This window comes from Sminthopsis crassicaudata, chromosome 6 (genome assembly GCF_048593235.1).
Source record: "Sminthopsis crassicaudata isolate SCR6 chromosome 6, ASM4859323v1, whole genome shotgun sequence".
Taxonomy (NCBI): domain Eukaryota; kingdom Metazoa; phylum Chordata; class Mammalia; order Dasyuromorphia; family Dasyuridae; genus Sminthopsis; species Sminthopsis crassicaudata.
Window position 1 is genome coordinate 6,708,958 of NC_133622.1, and position 19,847 is coordinate 6,728,804.

The window sequence follows — 19,847 nt, forward strand, 5'->3', positions numbered from 1 at the left end:
TATCATAGATTTTTATTTTCAAAACATATACATGGATAATTTTTCAACACTGACCCTTGTGTTCCAAATTTTTCCCTCTTTTCCCCTACCTCCTCACCCAGATGCAAGTAATGCAATATATGTTAAACATGTTTAAAAATACATGTTCAATCCAATATATGTATACATATTTATACAATTAACTTGCTGCACAAGAAAAATAAGATCAAAAAGGGAAAAATAAGAAAGAAAACAAAATGCAAGCAAACAACAAAAAGAGTAAAAATGCTATGTTGTTATCCACACTCAGTTCCCACAATCCTCTCCCTGAGTTTCTATAATCAAAATTATCTATTTCATGTTCAGTAATGTACTCCAGTTCTTCTTGGGCCACAAATTCCTTCCTTCTCTATGTATCTGAGAGGTAGATTATCCTTTGTTCTTCTAATTTTCTTATAATATCACTCTTTGTGTCTATATCATGAACCCATTATCTTTGCATATGGTGTTAGGTGTGGGTCAATGCTTAGCTTCTGCCATATTTCCAATTTTCCCAGCAGTTTTCATCAAATAGTGAGTTCTTATCCCAAAATCTTGGGTCTTTGTATTTGTCAAATACTAGATTAATATAGGCATTGACTATTTTGTCCTGTGAATCTAACTTATTTCACTGATCGACTATTCTATTTCTTCTCCAATACCAAATGGTTTTGATGACTGCTGCTTTATCATATCATCTTTTTTAACCCCATTTCTTTATGGCTACCAAATAGATGGAAAACGAAGGAAACTATTGATTTGCTTGGATACACAATTTGAGGAAGAATTAGAATCTAAGTTTATTTGGTTTCAATATTTAAAAAAATACTCTCATTACTTCTTTATGTCCAAGCCTTGTCAAAGACTGTGTGCAGGGCACTGCGAGCATTCTACCATGTGAGTTATTTCTCCAACTTCTTATGTTCACTGATGACCTATTAGGCCCTCCTTTGGTACATTATTTTCTCAGTGACATATTGTCATTAGCCTTAGCAGTAGAATCTCCTTTGATTTTTATTTGCTCATAGGATAGCTGGAGGGAGGAAAGGGGAGTAGTTCAGAGTCATCTCTAAGAAGTGATTCATCCTAGCTCTAAATTTTGAAAGACTCCACTCCCCCACATACATTTTAACTTGATAGTTTCAGATATAGTAGTTCATTCATAATGCAGTCTGTCATAATGAATGTGTGTCTCATGAATATGCAATTCAATTTTGAAAATCTACTGAGGATAATCTAATTTTTGCAATTTCCAAAAATTCTCAGAGCTAGACAGGGTCCAAGAGAACACAGTTTTCTAGCGGTGTTATAAACATAGAATTTTTTAAAAATAAATTTTAGAGCTAGAAAGTCATAGAGATCTCTTAATCCAACTCCATATTTTAAATAAGTAGAGCAGTAATATGATAAGAGAAAGCTATTGAGTTATTTGCAGTGGATCAAGAGAGACAATGAAGATAGAAGAGTAAAGGACAAAGCTTTCTGTGAGCAATAAAGTCATGGGCTAATTTTTGTACCTACTTCTATGTGATAACAGGAGAATCAGGTCAAACTTGTCATCTCGGTGTGATTAGTCATGCTTCATTTGGAGAAAGAAGATAAAATGACCCTTGAGGACTCATTTTAGATTGACCAAGTAAATTTAAATAGTGACTCCTACACCGTAAATTAGAAACCCTGCTCTCTCTTCCTTTAAGACCGAGGGGAGGCTTCTAGCTCCTATGATTTTTATTCACAAGCAAAAATAATATTAGCAACCATTAACTCCTGTCCATTTCTACTAGATTTATAATCCTCTGACTTGAAACAGATGAACTGATGATCCCTATGAATGGCACCATACATCCCCCAGTCATTCAATTTACCAGCAGTTTTATGAATTGTACAACCACACCAAAATCCAAATATGTCATTGTTAAGGAATGAAATCAATTTTCAGTTATGTTAATAACAAATAGGATTCAAATATCCCATTTAGCAACCATTTATAAAACACATATATGAGCAATGTTTCATGCAGGTGACTGAAAGGGACACAAAGAAGAATGTAACGCAGCCTTAATTCCTGTAGTTTACCATCTAGTGGGGAGACATGAGACTTAGACAAATATAAAATTGTAAAAAGGGGTTGGCAAAGGGTATGAGAGGTACACAATGTCAGGAGAGTTGCCCAGAACAAGAAGATTGTTCTGACTGGGAGGATCGGGGAAGGCTCACCTTTGAGATGGGCCTCAGTGGCAGGCTGTCATTTCAAATCATCACCAAATTTGTTAGTTTGTTGAGAAATAGTTAGCATTTCATAAATAACTATTAAAATAAAAAAATATCAAATTTTCCAATGTTTAAGTGGAATCTATTAAATTTGATTCTTCTAAGTTGAACAAAATTAAATCTAAATAAAACAGCAAGTTTTGAAGTTTAAAATTGTGTGTTTTTTTTCTATCTAAAGATATGCTATCTTAACATGCAATAAACAAAAATGGCTGAACAAACAAGTTATCACTGTGGAGGGGTGTACTATTATTCACTGAGGGAGTACTGTGAATAAGGACTCTTAAGACATCTATTGAAATAAGCTGTAAAAGTACCACATTTAAGTGAAATATATTAAAATTATAGATTTCACTCTTTGAAAACATGTATGAGCATCCTGAAGTTTCCAGTATTAGACTGAACATACCTTAATATTTATGACCTAATTCAACTTCTTCTCAAATCCCACCCCACTCCCCAGATTGTGCATACATTATGAGCAAGCACCACACTTCCTTAAAGTTCCCCCATGTCACCCAATATATGGTCTTAAAGGAAGGATTCAAAGTCCATTTATGTCTAGCTATGGGAGATAGAGAAGACCACCTTCAACACTGAGACAATTTTGTCTTAAGATCAACTAGAAAAGAAAATAAAACTCAGTTTGAAGGTGAGTTTTAAAGACCTCTCAGGAGAGGACCTAAGATGAAAATCTATCAGTAGTTAAGTATTTAAGACACTTGGCCACTGATTTCATGTCTTGTACCACGTGTGTTCAGAGAGAAACAAATTTTTATGGCTGGGATCTTGGAGGCCCCTCTCCTCCATCTTCATCCACATTATATAAACACATATATGAGCAATGTTTCATGCAGGTGACTGAAAGGGACACAAAGAAGAATGGGGAGGTGTTGGATACACCCCTTTTTGAGCCATCAGTATGACTTTTGTTTGTTTTTAAAAGAAATTTGGTTTAGAAGACCTCAGATCTCTCCCATCTCTGACAATCTATGTTCTAAGATCCAAGGTCTCTATGACTCCCTTCTAACTATCTAAACTATACTTTTAAAATGTTTTATTCCACTTCACTAAGCCACAGTAACACATTAGCACTGCTTTGAAAGCTCAAGGCTGCTAGAGTACAATAGAAATCCTCAGGGTATTCAGGTCTGGCAAGTTCCTGCACTGAAAATGAGTTTCATTGCAAAATGTCTTTTCTGGCCCCAAGCAAAAGATCTTTGGGTTTCAATTCATAACTGCAGATCAGAAAGGCCTCATTAAAGAATGAATAGGTTGGAGGAGCTGCAAAGTTCACAGAAATCTTCTCTTTTTCAATCAATTATGCAACATGAATATGAAAATGCACAGAAGTAAATATTATAGAACCCAAACAATATTTTACCCCTGTTTCCCAAAGACTGTCAAGAATGAAGCATTTGAATATTTGCCGTAAACATTCTGCAAAATGTCAGCAACATTACTTTTGCAAAATAGTGTCTCGTTGTCAGCTCTTGGTAATCAGTTTAATTTTTATTGAGGAAAAGGCACAATAACAAATCAGCCTTCTTGTGTCCTTTGAATTCTTATGGTTGCAAATGAGGCTTCCAGCCGCGTCAATTTTAGTTTGCAGAGGCACCATGTTGAATCGTTAATTACCTAAGAAGGTACCACATCCTCCCGCCTTCTGCTCCACAAAATAAATCAGATCAGAACCCTGAGCCGAGATGTAATTTTTTTTTTAAATGCCATCTGCTAGGTTCCACTTCAGAACATCCAAAAGCCATTAAAGGAGTTGGGGGGGGGTGTAGGTTTGGGAAGTAATAGAGAGTTGGTCCGACTTATTTGTTCTATCAGTCTGGTAGACTGCTCTCTCTATCAAGTCAGGCGCTGCATTGGGGTTGCTGTTATTACTATCATTACATCATTAAATTGGAGGTCAGATTAATCATTCAGGATCACACAAGTAAATATACAGTAGTCGTATTCCATTACAGAAGAGACAATATAATATATTGCAAAGAGCCCAAGATTCAAAGTCAGAAAGACGAGGTTTGAATTTTGGCTCTGCTTTTTGCAATTTGTCATTTGTCCTCCATGAGTCTCAATTATCTTCCAAGTCAAAGGGTTACAGATTCAGGACTAGAACTGATCTATCAGTAAACATTTATTGAGCATTTACTTTGGGCCAGGCAATAGGCTAGATCAGTAAAGAAAAGGAAGCTGCTGCCCTCCAGGATCTTCCATTCTAAAGAGAGAGAGAACATGAATATCAATAAGAATATTCGAGATGTACACAAAGCCAGTGGAAAGTACACTTAGACAGAAAGGCAGTGGAGGAGTGGGGTGACACTGAGGAACAGGAGGAAAGATGGGAGTCTCCACACAGAAGGTGGCACTTTTAATTAAATCTTGAAGAGAGAATTGTAAGAAACAGAGATGAGGAGAGAGACTTCCAGGAATGCTAGATAGCCAAAACAGAGACATGAAAATAAGAGGTGTCTTCTGTGTGAGAATCAGCAAGCAAATCTGGGCGACTAGAACAAAGACTAGAAGGAAGCAAAATGCAATAAGACTGGGAAAAGGGGTGTATCGTGAAGTTGTGAAAGAACATTATATATTTAATCTTAGGAATAATGAGTCATTGAAGTTTATTATATAGGAGAAGAACATGATCAATTCCCATATAAGAAAAGTCTGACAGTCCCTAGACTAAAAGAACATCCTTTTGATAGCTGTGTGGAAAAGTGATGAGGATCATAATAAACTCAAGACAGGGAGCTAATAAGAAGCCTATTGGGTCCAGGTAAGGGGTGATAAGGGCTTTCATTAGAATGGTGTCTGTGTTATTAATATATGAATATTAATATACCAGAGAAGTTGTGGAGGTAGAAATAACAAGATTTGGCAAATGATTGGATCTATGAGAATAAATGAGGGGTCAAGGATGAAACACAGATTGAAAACCTGGAAGTAGTTGTGTCTTTGACAGTAGGAGGAAATTTGAAGATGGATGACTTTCAAATAAAAAATAATGAGTTCTCTTTATGGTATATTAATTTCACATGCCTATGGAAGATCTTTTGCTAAATGTCCAATCAAAAGTTGGTGGTTAGACTAGAGAAATTAAAGCTAGATATATAAATCTAGAATAATTCTAGGTCTAGAATATAAATCCTAGAGATGATCATTGAATGCATGGAAAATAATGAGATTGCCAAATGGAATAAAGAAGGGAGAAAGAAAAGAAAAGAAAAGAAAAAAAAAGAAAGGAAAAGAAAAGAAAGAAAGAAAGAAAGAAAGAAAGAAAGAAAGAAAGAAAGAAAGAAAGAAAGAAAGAAAGAAAGAAAGAAAGAAAGAAAGAAAGAAAGAGAAAGAAAGAAAGAAAGAAAGAAAGAAAGAAAGAAAGAAAGAAAGAAAGAAAGAAAGAAAGAAAGAAAGAAAGAAAGAAAGAAAGAAAGAAAGAAGAAAGAAAGAAAGAAAGAAAGAGAAAGAAAGAAAGAAAGAGAAAGAAGAGAAAGAAAGAAAGAAAGAAAGAAAGAAAGAAAGAAAGAAAGAAAGAAAGAAAGAAAGAAAGAAAGGAAGGAAGAAAAAGAAAGAAAGGAAGGAAGAAAAAGAAAGAAAGAAAGGAAGGAAGGAAGGAGAGAGAGAGAGAGAGAGAGAGAGAGAGAAAGAAAGAAAGAAAGAAAGAAAGAAAGAAAGAAAGAAAGAAAGAAAGAAAGAAAGAAAGAAAGAAAGAAAGAAAGAAAGAAAGAAAGAAAGGAAGGAAGGAAGAAAAAGAAAGAAAGAAAGGAAGAAAGAAAGGAAGAAAGGAAGGAAGGAAGGAAGGAAGGAAGGAAGGAAGGAAGAGAGAGAGAGAGAGAGAGAGAGAGAGAGAGAGAGAGAGAGAGAAAGAAAGAAAGAAAGAAAGAAAGAAAGAAAGAAAGAAAGAAAGAAAGAAAGAGAAAGAAAGAGAGAGAGAGAGAGAGAGAGGGAGGGAGGGAGGGAGGGAGGAAGGAAGGAAGGAAGGAAGGAAGGAAAGAAAGAATTGAGCTTCAGATTGAGCCTTAAAGGATATCCAAAATTTGTGGGCAAGACATGGATGAAAATGTTGGTTCATCATCCGTATCACCCTATCTGATATTCCTTTGATGTGCTGTCTTCCCCCATTATAATCCAAATTCCACAAGAGTAGAGATTTTCTTGATAGACTATCTGTCTGTCTGTCTGTCTATCTATATCTGTATGCCTCATGCTTAGCAAAATGTCTAACACATATTAAGTTCTTAAAATATGACTTACTTATCTATTCAGAAGAAGATTACTTGGTGAGGGGTTAGAGGGGGCATGTTGGAGAGGAGAAATGAGGGAGAGTCAAAAGCTGATGCTAAATAGCCTAATCAAATGTAAACAATGCTAGAATTGGAACACAGAGATCCCATTTCAAGTACCATATCCAATTTTCGGCAGATGAGCACCTTTTATTCTATACCTTACCTTAAAGTTTGGTTGTAATAAAATTAGATAAAGAGATAAAAATGAAAAATGTGAGAATCAAATTAGATACTGAGATAAACATTCTTCATAAAATATACTTTGTAAAGATTAAAATGACACATGAATGTGATTTATTATTACCTTATTTAGTCAAGTAATTCAAATTTTTTTTGAAATTAGAAGAGGGGTCTCAAATAGTAGCCATTTTTGATTTTAATTACCCAAAGGTTCACGGTGCATAAAATCAAAACAAAAATTCACTATGGACAACGCCAAAGGGTCAATCCCATATCATGAGTCATTCACATCTCTTCATTTCTCCAGTTGCTTGTTTTGACCTGGTGGTTCTAAATCCAGAAAGAAAAGGTTGCAACAAATCTTGTTGCTTTTAGCTTTTTCAACTTATCTCACTGTTGGCTATACTACTAGAGAAGTTTCTGGAAATTCTGTTGCTAAAATACTCTGAGAGCCATTTGGAGAGGAAGAGCAGGATAATAATATAAGATGGCCTAATTCACCCATTATTATTGCATCCCATATTCTCTGAAAATTTGTATTTCACTATTGCCTAACCCTTGAGAACCCCACTACTCAAATCATTAGAAGTCATCAGAGATGGTCTTTTGTGCATATACATGGGAATTATTTGTTCTTTATAAATGTTCACTGCTAAATGGATAATCTTTCAACCCAGTCAGCCCTTCTTACCAGGGCTGGGCCATCAGCAGCCATCTTGACTTACATCTTGCTAATGGATGTCAGTGACTATGGAAGAGAGACCGATGACTTTGAACAATTCTCTCATTTAAATCCAATTCACTTGCAAGTCAAGATATCATTCCCATAACACCATTCATCCTTTTCAAGAACAAAAGATGAACAACAACAGTCTCACCTAGCTTCTTCAAGGCAGGAAATGTGTTCTTTCACAAAATCTCATAAGTTATTATGAGAACTTAATAAATGTTTATTGAATTAATTAGAGAGATATCTAGAACAACCCGTTTAATTCTTGTCTTGTTAGACTGTGAAGGAAGGATAGAATATAAGAATATCTGAAGGTAGAATCTTACCTCTTAAGGGATCTAAAATTTCATGGAAAATTTTTTGTTGGCAACTACATAGTATAGTAGATAGAGTACTGGGCCTGGGGTCTGGTAGGAAATTCCTCAGTTTGATCCAACTATTCTGGAGAGCAATTTGGAACCATGCCCAAAGGGCCATAAAACTGCATTCCCTTTGACCCAGCAGTGTCTCTACTGGGCCTGTCTCCTTAAAGGAGAGAAGGGCACCCACACGTGCAGAAATGTTTGTGGTAACAAGAAACTAGAAACTGAATGGATGCGCATCAGCTGGAAATGGCTAATAAACTATGGTATATGATTGTTATTGTTCTTTGAGAAACAGCCAGCAGGATGATTTCAGAAAGGCCTGGAGAGACTTACAGGAACTGATGCTGAGTGAAATGAGCAGGACCAGGAGATCATTATACACTTCAATAATAAGATTATGCAATGATCAATTCTGCTGGCTGTGTCTCTTTTCAATAATGAGATGATTCAGACAAGTTCCAATGATCTTGTGGTGGAGAGAGCCATCTACACCCAGAGAGAGACTGTTGGCACTGAGTATGGATCACTACTTAGCATTTTTACCCTTTTTGTTGTTGTTTGCTGGCATTTTGTTTTCTATCATCTTTTTCCCTTTTTGATCTGATTTTTCTTGTGCAGCAAGATAATTGTATAAATATGTATACATATATTGATAGAAATTGTATACAAATGTATACAATTGTATAAATATTTATACATATATTGATATATTTATATATGTTATATATATATATATATATATATATATATATATATATATATATATATTTATACAATTGCATACATTTGCCATCTAGGAGAGGGGAAGAAATTTGAAGGATAAGGTTTTGCAAGGATCGATGTTGAAAAATTATCCATGCCTATGTTTTGAAAATAAAAAGCTTCAATTAAATAGATAGATAAATGAAATCCTCCGTTAAATACCAGCCTATGGGACATTGGCTAGTTCACTTAGCCTCTGTCCTCAGCTATAAAATGGATAACAGTAGCATCTACCTTGTGAACCGAGATGAGATTTGTAACGTGACTTAGTACATAACAAGCATAGTGATGCAAGCTGTCAGCAAAATCATTACTATGTGTGACCCACTAATAAAAACAATATATGACAATATAGTAACATATCAGCCTGTTACATGAAAGAAAAAGAATACTGACTTTGAAGTTTGAATACTTACTCATGCAGCAACTGAGATTCAAGCCTAGAACCCAAATCTTCTGGATGAAAGCCTTTGCTGTGTCTACTGTGTCTTGTCCTGTCACCTAAGTTTTCTGAGCCTTGGTTTCCTTTCATAGAAAAATGGAAGGAGCATCATTATGCCTATTGTAGAGACATCAGTCACAGGAGTTTTGTGAGGAATAAGTGAGGAAAAAAGTGATTTCTAAAGTATGGAGTGCTTTATTGCTGCGGGGTAACAGATTTCAGAAGATAAGTAAAACAATGAAACAATAAGTGATCTGGACCAATATTCTCCATAATGATTTGGCCTTGAAATATATGGGTTTTGAAGTATTTGCAGTAAAATGAATCCTAGCTAAGAAGATTTGGGTTGGATTCCAGGTCCTCAGCTCCCTGTGAGACTTCATCAAGTTATTTAATCTCCTTCAACCTCTATTTTTGTATTTCTATGATGCAAACAATAGTACTTTCACTTCCTACCTCATAGAGCTATTGAAAATAAAAATAAAATTCCCTATTATAACTATAGAAAAATGACTCAGCACCATCATCATTTCTGGCACCATTTCCTCACAACCATTTTTTAAAAAAAGAAATAGTGTACACCAGAGAAAATGGGAGTCATAGATATGTTTTCATTTTTTTAATCACTCATGTCCAGAAATAGCCAAGCAAATGAAAATCAGGCTTTCTTCATGAATAAACAAAAACTAATTTGGGTCTTGTAGCAGGTGTTGCTGTACTGATAGCCTGGAGGTTGAAGGTTTCTATTTCTAGCCCACATAAAACTGGGAAGACAGCAGGATCCACAGCCTGAATCTTCTTCGGGGACATTTCATCCTTGACCTAAAAAGCCGGCCTCTTGGAGGAAAGGGGAATTTATTATCCACCATGCTCTCTGGGGCTCCCTCCTGAAGCTGCTCTCCTAGGGGCAGGGTCTCCCAAATTCTACCTTTGTCCTTATCGGGGTTAGCAAGACCATCTGTGGCGTGAGGCAGACTGTTCCCCAGGAGGGGAAATGGGCTTCCTTCTAAGGTCAAATTTTTGGGAGAAGGAGATTTCCTTAGCTATCCCAGTTCAAAGAGAATTTATGTGATTCCCTTGGAATGAGAGTCTTTTCATTACCTCAAAGAGCAATCCTTCCATGCATTAGTAGTGAGTCTGGGGGCGCGAATTTGGCCCAGTTTTATTCCAGGCCCATACTCCAGGCTTTCTACCCTACAAGGAGACATAGTGAAGGAACTGAAGGATCAGAAGTGATGCTAACTCAATAGAGAATGCTTCCCAATTTCAGGAAAGGATGCTCTTCATAGCAAATCTCACATTCACTTTATAGATAAAAAAGTAGGGATTTAAATAGTTAAAGGTCATAGAACTAGTAAATGGGAGTCAGTTCTTCCAATGCTAAGGTCTTTTCATTAGAGCACATTGCCTCTTAGAAAAGCATTGTTGTTGCAAAACTCCTAATGTTAAATAATATTATAACTGAAATAGACATGATTTTTTTTGTTTGCAAAGTATGTTACAAACATGATTTTGTTTAAATCTTGCAATGGTCTTGCAAGAAAAACATTTATTAAGCTCCTATTGTTTACCTGTCACTAGGCAAAGTGCTAATTGGGGATTAAAGGTGAGAAAACAGCACCATTATTAAGATGTGAAAGATTGTGATTTATACTTTCAGATGCCCAAACCAAGGAAATTGCAAGTTTCCTTAAATTCTGATTTCTTTTTTCTTTTTTTTTTCCCCTGAGGCTGGGGTTAAGTGACTTGCCCAGGGTCACACAGCTAGGAAGTGTTAAGTGTCTGAGACCAGATTTGAACTCAGGTCCTCCTGAATTCAAGGTTGGTGCTCTATCTACTGCGCCCCCTAGCTGCCCCCCCTTAAATTCTAATTTCAGGACTTAGGAAAGTCTTATTATATATTTTTTTCACACCAGTAACTATGGTTTTAGGTACTCTATAAAATGAAAAGGCCCATTCCCAGCCCTCCAACCCTGCTGTTACTTACAGGTTGCAGCAACCTGAAATTCAAGGATTTTCTATCTCTAGGGAACAAAGTCACCTGTGGATAAGACTTCAGGCCACACTGATGTTTGCTTCCTTTTTTCAAAGTCAGTGATCAAGGAGGAATGTTCTGAATTTGAAAGTGTTCCATATGGTACAAGAGAAATTGCCCCAGCTTTAGAATTCCAGGCCTTCTCTATGAATCCTGGGCCTGTTATTTACCATCTGTGTGTTTTAAGGGAGATCCCTTAACCTTTCTGGTCCTCAGTGGCTTCCCCTAAAAAAATGAAGACCAGTGTTAATGACCTATAAGATTCTTTACAACTCTCATTCCCATGAACTTAGTTATGCTGGAGATAATTAAGCCCATTAGTGATGCGCAGAGCCAAACCAGCCATCCAAATGAAAGAGGGATGCTTGACATTAATGCAAGTGGAGTCAGTGCTGCTGGAAGTTGTGGGGGCCTTAACAAGGGGCTTTGCAGATGTTGCCCAATGACCCAGACAAGGTTGCACTGGTACATCTGCCTGAGCTCACCCACTGGTGTCATCTGAGAACCGAAATCCATCACCCCAGTGACCAGAAAAAGGAATAATTGAAGAGGTTCTGAGAATATGTAGTTCAACATTCAGAGCATCTTCCAAGGGGAAAGCCAATGTAAATGAAGAAAAGAGTCTGCTCAGGGCCTGATTCTCTCCCCACTCACTGTTCCATATGAGGGTGACACGGGAGGGACACTCAGTTTTTTTTTTTTTATTATTGCTTTTTATTTACAAGCTATATGCATGGGTAATTTTTTAGCATTGACAACTACAAAACCTTTTGCTCCCATTTTTCCCCTCCTTCCCCCCACCCCCTCTAGGTTGACCAATACATGTTAAATATGTTAAAGTATAAGTTAAATACAATATATGTACATGTGAGGGACACTTTATTTATTCTTCTTCTTCTTTTTTTTTTTTTTTTTTGGAGACTGGGGTTAAGTGACTTGCCCAGGGTCACACAGCTAGGAAGTGTTAAGTGTCTAAGACCAGATTTGAACTCGGGTCCTTCTGAATTCAGGGCTGGTGCTCTATCCACTGTGCCACCTAGCTGCCCCCATTCTTCTTCTTTTTGGGGGCGGGCGGGGCACTTAATTTAAAGTTACAGTAACTGGAGGATGATCCTAACTTTTGGACTCTTCCATCTCCGCAAGTTTGAATCTGAAATTCTCCTCTCCATCTTAATCTATTCTTTTAACTTCTTAGATTTAAGGGCTCAGATCTTGAAGGAAGCTCCAAATCCACATAATCCAACTATATCCTTTAGGAGCCAGATGTGGAGGGAGGCTAAATGACTTTTGTTGGGCAGGGTAGGAAGCCTGATCAGGGGACTTCTGCTCCAGGCTATTTCCCTTCTAAGATATGACAATAACAAATACAAAACACAGAAACCCTGATTTCTCTTAAATGTTTTTTTCACTCTCATCATTTTCTGCCAGCTTGTCCTAGTCTTCCTCTCTGCCCTGGCCCCCCTCCTTAATACTGAAATTTGATTGACAACTTCAGCTATTGCTCCTCTAGAGATCACAAGACTTGGAGGCAGGAACACCGAATTTAAATTTGACCTCAGACACTTAATAGTTGAATGACCTTGAACAAATCACTTGATCTCTATTTACTTTGGCTTAGTCATTTTAGGGAAAATAAATAACTACCTCCAAAGGTTGAAGATCAAATGAGATAATATTTTGTTTTATATAAATAAATGTTAACCCTATATATGCAAATAAAATTATATATGATTATAATGATATCGTGCTTTGAAGATCAAATGGGAAAATTGTAAAGTGCTTAACACAGTATCTGGCACATGGTAAGTGTGCAATAAATGTTTCCTTCCTTGTCCTTCCAACACTAAGGGAAACATTTAATTTTGAAAACAAATGGAAATGGGTAATCCTCAATTTCTGGTCATTTGCACCATCTGACTTCCTCCAGCTCGAGTATTCTAGAGCACTAAAATAGTCCCAAACCTGTTTAAATTTGATTTGATAACAAATTTACATTATCTAATTTCAAGTGTCCTGACTACTTTGTGGCAATCCTATTCTTCTTCCCTGACTATAGCATCCCTACACAAGTAGTTTTAAACCTTCAATGCCCTATTAACCTCCCTCACACCAAATGGCCCCATTATCATATTTTACTAAGAAAACCAAGATTATCCATTATAGTGTCCCCTTTCCCTTTCACTCCATCTTGTGAGAACCATCTCCATCTTTAGCTGGACTGTTCTCCTTTATCCCAATTTCAGGAAGAAGTGTCCTGGTTCTTTGCAAACACCAACCCCTCTTTCTGTGTCCTTGATCTCATCATTACCTCCCACTCCTCTGAAAACTTTGCTCTTTCTCACCGTCAGTCTATTTCTATCCATTCCTTTCTTCATGTCTATAAGCTCACATTTCAATTAAAAATCTTCACCTAACTCTGCCATTGCTTTAAGCTAACATCCTATAGCTTTTCTTTCATTGTTAAACTTAGTAAACTTAGTAAATCAACTCTATTTCTTCTACTTCCTCATTACCTACATTTCTTAATGCCTTGAAATTTGTTTTTCAGCCCCACCAGCCTTCTCAGTGCTTACTGAGAAAGCTCTGACAGCCTTTACTCAGTCCTTTTCTCCTTTTCTTTAATCATTCCTCTTCTCCTTTTCTCTTCCTCTCTTCCTTCCATAAACTGGGTCATTCCTTGTCAGAATGATGTTGAAGGGATAGAATGAACAGCATATGCTTTGATGTCCTTCTAACCTTATAATGCCATGATTTCCCATAGAGAACAAGTTGTTTTGACTCGGGCCAAAGTTACTTAACATTTTGTCTTGGAATCAGGAAGACAGGACTTCAAACCTTGCCTCTCATACTGAACATAAGACCATGTAATTCACTTGATCAATCTGAATTTCAGGTTTTTCCCCATCCAAGATGAAATTAATACTATTTATTTCTATCTAATGTGTAGACCTAGCTACATAAGACATAGCTGATGATATTCATACTAATAATGTTAATAATATTAATAAAAATAATAATGTTCACATAGTACTTGAAAGTTTGTCAAGTGCTTTACACATACTTTATCTTTAGAACTATGTGAGATAAATGCCATTATAACCCTGGTTTACAGATGAGGAAACTGAGGAAGGGATGGGTGAAGTGATGTGCATAGGGTCACACAGCTAGTTTGTATCTGAAGCTAAATGTGAACTTAAGTCTTACTTTTAAGTATGATGCTGGTAGATAAAGTGATATAGCTGATACAAGGCTGGTCTTGCAGACAGGAAGGTCTACCTTTGATTCCTGTTTCCTGCATGGACTAAGAATTTGATGATGGGCCAGCCCTAACCTCTCTCTGACCCGGACAGCTCTCTGAGACTATATGTTACATAAGAGTTCCAGATCTGTGCCAGTGGAGACGGTTCCATTAAGGGAATCCCTTAAATGAATGAAATCACAGATTAGAAACAAAAAAGAACAAAGATAGAAAAAAGCCTTCACTCACCAGCAGGGTTTTGAAATAATTCTGTGATTGATATGAAAAGCTGTATACTTCCCTCCCCTACTGCTATCCTATCTTTTTTTTTAATTCTTTTTTTCTTTCACTTTTCTATAAAGAACAAAAAATGAAATGCATCCAGCTGGTCCCATAAGATGCCCATTGATTTAAATAAGACAGACATTGACCAAATGGAAAAGTTTCCTTCTTTGAGAACAAGCCCAAGTACATCCGCTTTATAGGCACTAGTAGGAGAATAAATCAATTTAACTCCATGTCGCATCATTCTTTACAGGTCTGTAACAAGGTGTACTTTGTTAGATTTTAATCTGCATACATTTGAGACAGCAGAGCTCTTCAAAATCATCTTTTAATGGCATCGCAATTTATAGACAGTAACTAATTTCAAACTTCATAGCACTTGGCTTTTATGATTATTTCAAATCATTTAAATGCAAATGAATTTCCAGAGAGAGAAAACATCAAATGCCCTTGAGTGGCAACATGTAATAGGACTGTGAGCAGAACTCACAGTGGGGACGTGAAGCTGCCTGATAGGGCTTGATGGTGAGCCTGTATGAAAGTATTTGCTGAAATCCAATTTACATTTCATTTCACAATATATTCTATTTACCCATTTTGTCGCTTTAATATGACTTATTTACTTAATCCTCCTCTAAAATCCAATCTTCTTATCCGAGTCAATGTGGGATTCCAATAAGGAAAGAAGGTATGGTTATGGATCCATTCTGGAGAAACACTAGCAATAGTCCCCCAAATGGTTCTTGTTTTCTCACAACCCTGGGCAGTTCATGATTTTACGGCATCATGTGGCCAAAAATATTTGTGTGGGCCTTCACTCATTTCTTTTCTTTCAAGGTAAGAAGTCGGTTGTCTCTGGTTGAAAGATACTTCATAGAAGTTCCTGTTTAGGATAGACACAAAGTACTTAGACCAGAAGGCCGAAAAAACATTCTTGGCTCTCAGGAGGTGAATGATGAATCTTTGTGGGATCAGATTAAAAGTTGAGTTGCTTTTGAGTCAGAGGACCTCAGTTCAAATCCTGATTCTAACTGTAGAACTATTTCTCCAAATCTATAAAATGGGGATAGCAATATCTGTACTACCAACCTCACAAGGTTGGGTCAAAAGCACTTTGAAATAGAAGTGCTCTATAAATGTGAAAAACTTAACCCAAACTTGGGTTCTCTTTCTTGGCCTCTAATTTATCAATAAATCAATAAAATAAGAGGAGTAGACTAAGAAACTTTGATCTCTAAGATCCTTCCAAGCTCTAATCCCATGATCCTGTAATTTTGGGCAAAACACTTTCCTGCTCTGGGATTTAGCTTCCTCGTTAATTAACCAATAAACATTTATCAAACATCTGCTCTGTTCCAGGAACTCAGTTAGGTACTGGGAAAACAAAGACAAAAATATAATAATCTCTTCCCCCAGGGAACTTCTATTATATTAGAGAAGACAATATGAACACACTCAAATATATATTTTGGCAGTGGCTGGGATGGGTGAGGCTGGAGATTAATCCCTCTCAAATCCGTCAGCGCTGTCCTATAGGCTTCCCTTTCATGAGTGTGTGCATTTTGTCTTTCCTTGGTATGGGAAAGGGACGACTGTTGGTGTAAGGAGACTTGAGTTCAAGTGTCATTTAAGTTTACATCAGTTATTTATTGTGTCTTTTCCTTTACCTCTAAGATGAAGGAGGGAGGAGAAAAACTAAATAAATTTTAATATTACATGAGATTATAAACTTTTTCAAGAAGCCATGCTGCATTTCTCTTACTATTGAGCTAATAAAATCAACAGTGTTATGGTTTCATGGAAGAAGTGCTAACTTTATAGTCAGAGAACCTGAGGGATTATGTGTGTGTGTGTGTGTGTGTGTGTACACACATATACATATACATACGATGAGGAAATCTCTTAAACTCTATAAGTCTCCATTTACCAATCTATAAGGAATTATAAAAAAAGTTATTCTATGATCTCAATTATCATCTAGTAAATATGGTTTTTTTATTGAGAAACTGTAGTCCAGAGAGGCTTCTCATTGCCTTTTAAGGGATAAAAGACCTTTTAAGAGATCTAGTTCAATCGTCTCATTTTGCAAATAATCCATGCAAGGGCACTTGTTTTAACTGGTTTCATGAATGTTAATCTAAGGCTTTTCTCACTCTTAGTGAATCCTTTAAAGATTATAAATTGAAATTAGAGAAGATTATCTAGTCTAGATAGATTTGAACACAGGCCCTTGGACTCCCAATTGAGTGTTCCAATTCAGATCTGATAATGGATGAAAAAATCCAAAGTGGAAATGAATAAAATCTAGAAATGAGTGGATTTAGTGACTTAGCTGTAACACCTGAGCTATGACACTGACTCAGCTATATGACCTTGAGCAAGTGATTTCAACTCCCCAGATTTTAGTTTCCTCCTCAGTAAATGGGGGATAGGAATAGACATTCTCAAAGACCCCTTTGAGCTCCAAATTCTATTATTGATTTCCACTCCTTGGTCCTATGACTCATTTTTTTTTTGAAAAATGAAAACACTAAATTTTGAAATCAAATATAGTGGCATGAGGCACAATAAAATTCTGTTTGTACTATTACAACATAATTATATTTTTACCTTAGTTCACGTCAAAAAAAAAAAAAAAAAAGCTAGGTGATTGGCAGAATTTAGAGACATGGTCCCAGACTAATCAGGAAGTTTAGAATCCAATTAGATAGACCATCATGAGGCCAAAATTACAGAGAAAATGAGTCATACATACTTACAGAGAAAAAGAGCAGATAGAGTTATGGAACTAGAAGAGTTTCCAAGCCAAATTTCAAAATCACAGAAGATCAAAACTAGAATGGACCATAAAGAGCAGATGTTTCAAAGTCACAAAGGGTCAGAGTTAGGAGGAACGTCAATGGCCATCTAGTCCAGCTTATACTTGAAAAAGTCTTCTCTACAGACTGTCCCATTTTGCAGATCACTTAATTTACTAAATCAACTTTTGTGGAACATAAATATATGTGGGGGATGTGTATGTGTATATATATGCATATATATGGGTGTATATACATATATATGTGTATATATATGTATATATATGTATGTATATATATATGTATGTATGTGTATATGTATGTATGTATGTATATATATATATGTATGTATGTGTATATATATGTATGTATGTATGTGTGTATACACACACACATAAATATAAGGTAGCTTTGGGAGGGAGAGACCTAAGGTGACTGTTGGTGATTCCCTAAGGGCTTCAAAGGCAAAACTTGACAACAGTAAAAAGATGTGCTTTCATTGCAGGACTCGTGACATTTCATGACATTCATTTCATCTCATGACAGAGCTCTTCCTAAGACTAGTAAAATCAGATGATTGACTGTCATCTTCTTCTGGTGACTCATAGGAGTACAAAGTACATAGAAAGACTAGAGAAAGAAGGTTTAAAAATTGCAAAGTCTTAGGCAAGAACCTTAGGGACACATTTTCCTCAGGTTATTTTTGAAGAGAAAATTAGGCATTGGGAAATGATCAACTTGGTAAGAAGGTCGTATCTGAGATTAAAACTGCAACTTCTAGATAATGGCTTAAAATATAGGAAGGATGAGCATTTGACCAAGCATAGGGCGCTCCTGTGACAGGGATTGATAGGAATGGAGTCTTGATTTCAAATTGAATCAAAGAGACATTAAACTAAAAATAAATGAGAAGAGAGAAATGTACATTTCTATGTATAGATGTATGTATATAAATATTAAGCCAGATATATCTTGGAAAGTAGCTATAATATAAGAAGTACAGGAGTAAATGGGCCCAGAAATTCACAGGAAACAAATTCTAGGATTTTGTATCTACAAAAAAAATGTGAAAGTATAAGAAAAGAAACACAAGAGCCCTGGGAGTAGCGGCCTGTCACTGACCACTGATTCCAGGCAAGTCCTTGAAAGCCATCATCCCGGGAGGATGCTTCTTTGTAGAACCATACATACCAACTGCCAGCTAACTGACTCCCAAAGGGCAGGCAAGCCCCAGTGGCATGGCACCCAGAAGAAACAAAAGCCAGGCTGTCCCAGACAAGACAAGCTACCATCACCCCCTTGACCACATCATCTCTCAGACCATGTTGGGGACAGCCCAGATCCCTGAAGCCAAGAACCTTGGGTGTAGAAATGATTCCAATCAGAGGCACCCATTCATCATGGAAAGCCACCTTATGGAGGATCTACCTGGCCACTGCTCCATAGGTGTGGGAGCCACTATTATTGAAGACTTCTGGTCACAGTCTTTGTCAAGTCGTTCATGACCATGGACTGATAGGATGAAGGAAGATCCATGGAGTGACTGATGTCACCAGGGCTTTTCTTTCTCACTTACAGCTGAAATCTCCCATATGTGTGGTCTTATTTATTCAACTACGTGTTCCTTGACAGCGGTTATTTTCACTTTCCATCTGAAACCCCAATTTAGCACAGTGTTTTGCACATGGTGAGCCCTTGGTAAATGTTTCATTCATTCCTAACAATGTCTTGCTTTTTCTTAGTAATTATTTCCTATTTCAAAAGGTGAAGAAATGTAAGCAGCAGGTGGACTTCTAAGTCAAGCTGAGCTGTCAGAGACTAAGGCAGACGGCTCGGGGAGGGTGTCCTGACAGCTGCCTCCCGCTTTGATGAGAGGGGGCTTTCGGAAGCTCCCGCTCCTGGTCAGGTCTCCCTGGCGCTTCCCCCTCTTCTTAGGGATATAGTCTTCTCTTCAAGGGATGCCAGGGAAAGGGAAGGTAGAGGGCTCCTCTCCAGCCTGGCTCAGACTAGCTTCTGGTTTTGTTTCTAGCTGTATAGGGATCCATTTCTTTACCATCCTTATAACCTTCTCATGCCACCTCCACCCCCTAAATTTTGTCCTCCCAATTATGAGCCTCAAGCTTCTATCTTAATTCACTTAGACAAGATATCTCTGTCTCTCTGTCTCTCTCTCAGTGTCTATGTGTATCTTTGTCTGTCTGTCTATCCGTCTCTCTTTGTCCTCTCTGTCTCTGTCTCTCTTACTCTTTGGATTTGTGTTGATGAAAACCTTTTGTGACATTTATTGGCTTTAAAAACAGAGTAATTGTTTGAAGCAATACCCAAAGGCAACAGGGAGTTTATATTTTCATCATTCATTCACTTTAAATTCAGGAAAAACCAAGTAGTTGAAGAATATCTAATGTTCATGTTATTGTGATACACAATTTGA

General features: G+C 36.9%; 1 long non-coding RNA gene across 1 annotated transcript; it reads right to left on the bottom strand.

The window, feature by feature from the left end:
• Window positions 1-3,789: 3,789 nt before the first annotated feature.
• On the bottom strand, window positions 3,790-18,770 carry LOC141547218 (uncharacterized). The gene is made up of 5 exons (XR_012483544.1): window positions 18,608-18,770; window positions 11,102-11,320; window positions 10,162-10,254; window positions 9,035-9,143; window positions 3,790-4,516 (listed from the first exon to the last, which is right to left on the bottom strand). It is a non-coding gene; the product is annotated as an uncharacterized LOC141547218 (long non-coding RNA).
• Between the last annotated feature and the right edge of the window lie 1,077 nt (window positions 18,771-19,847).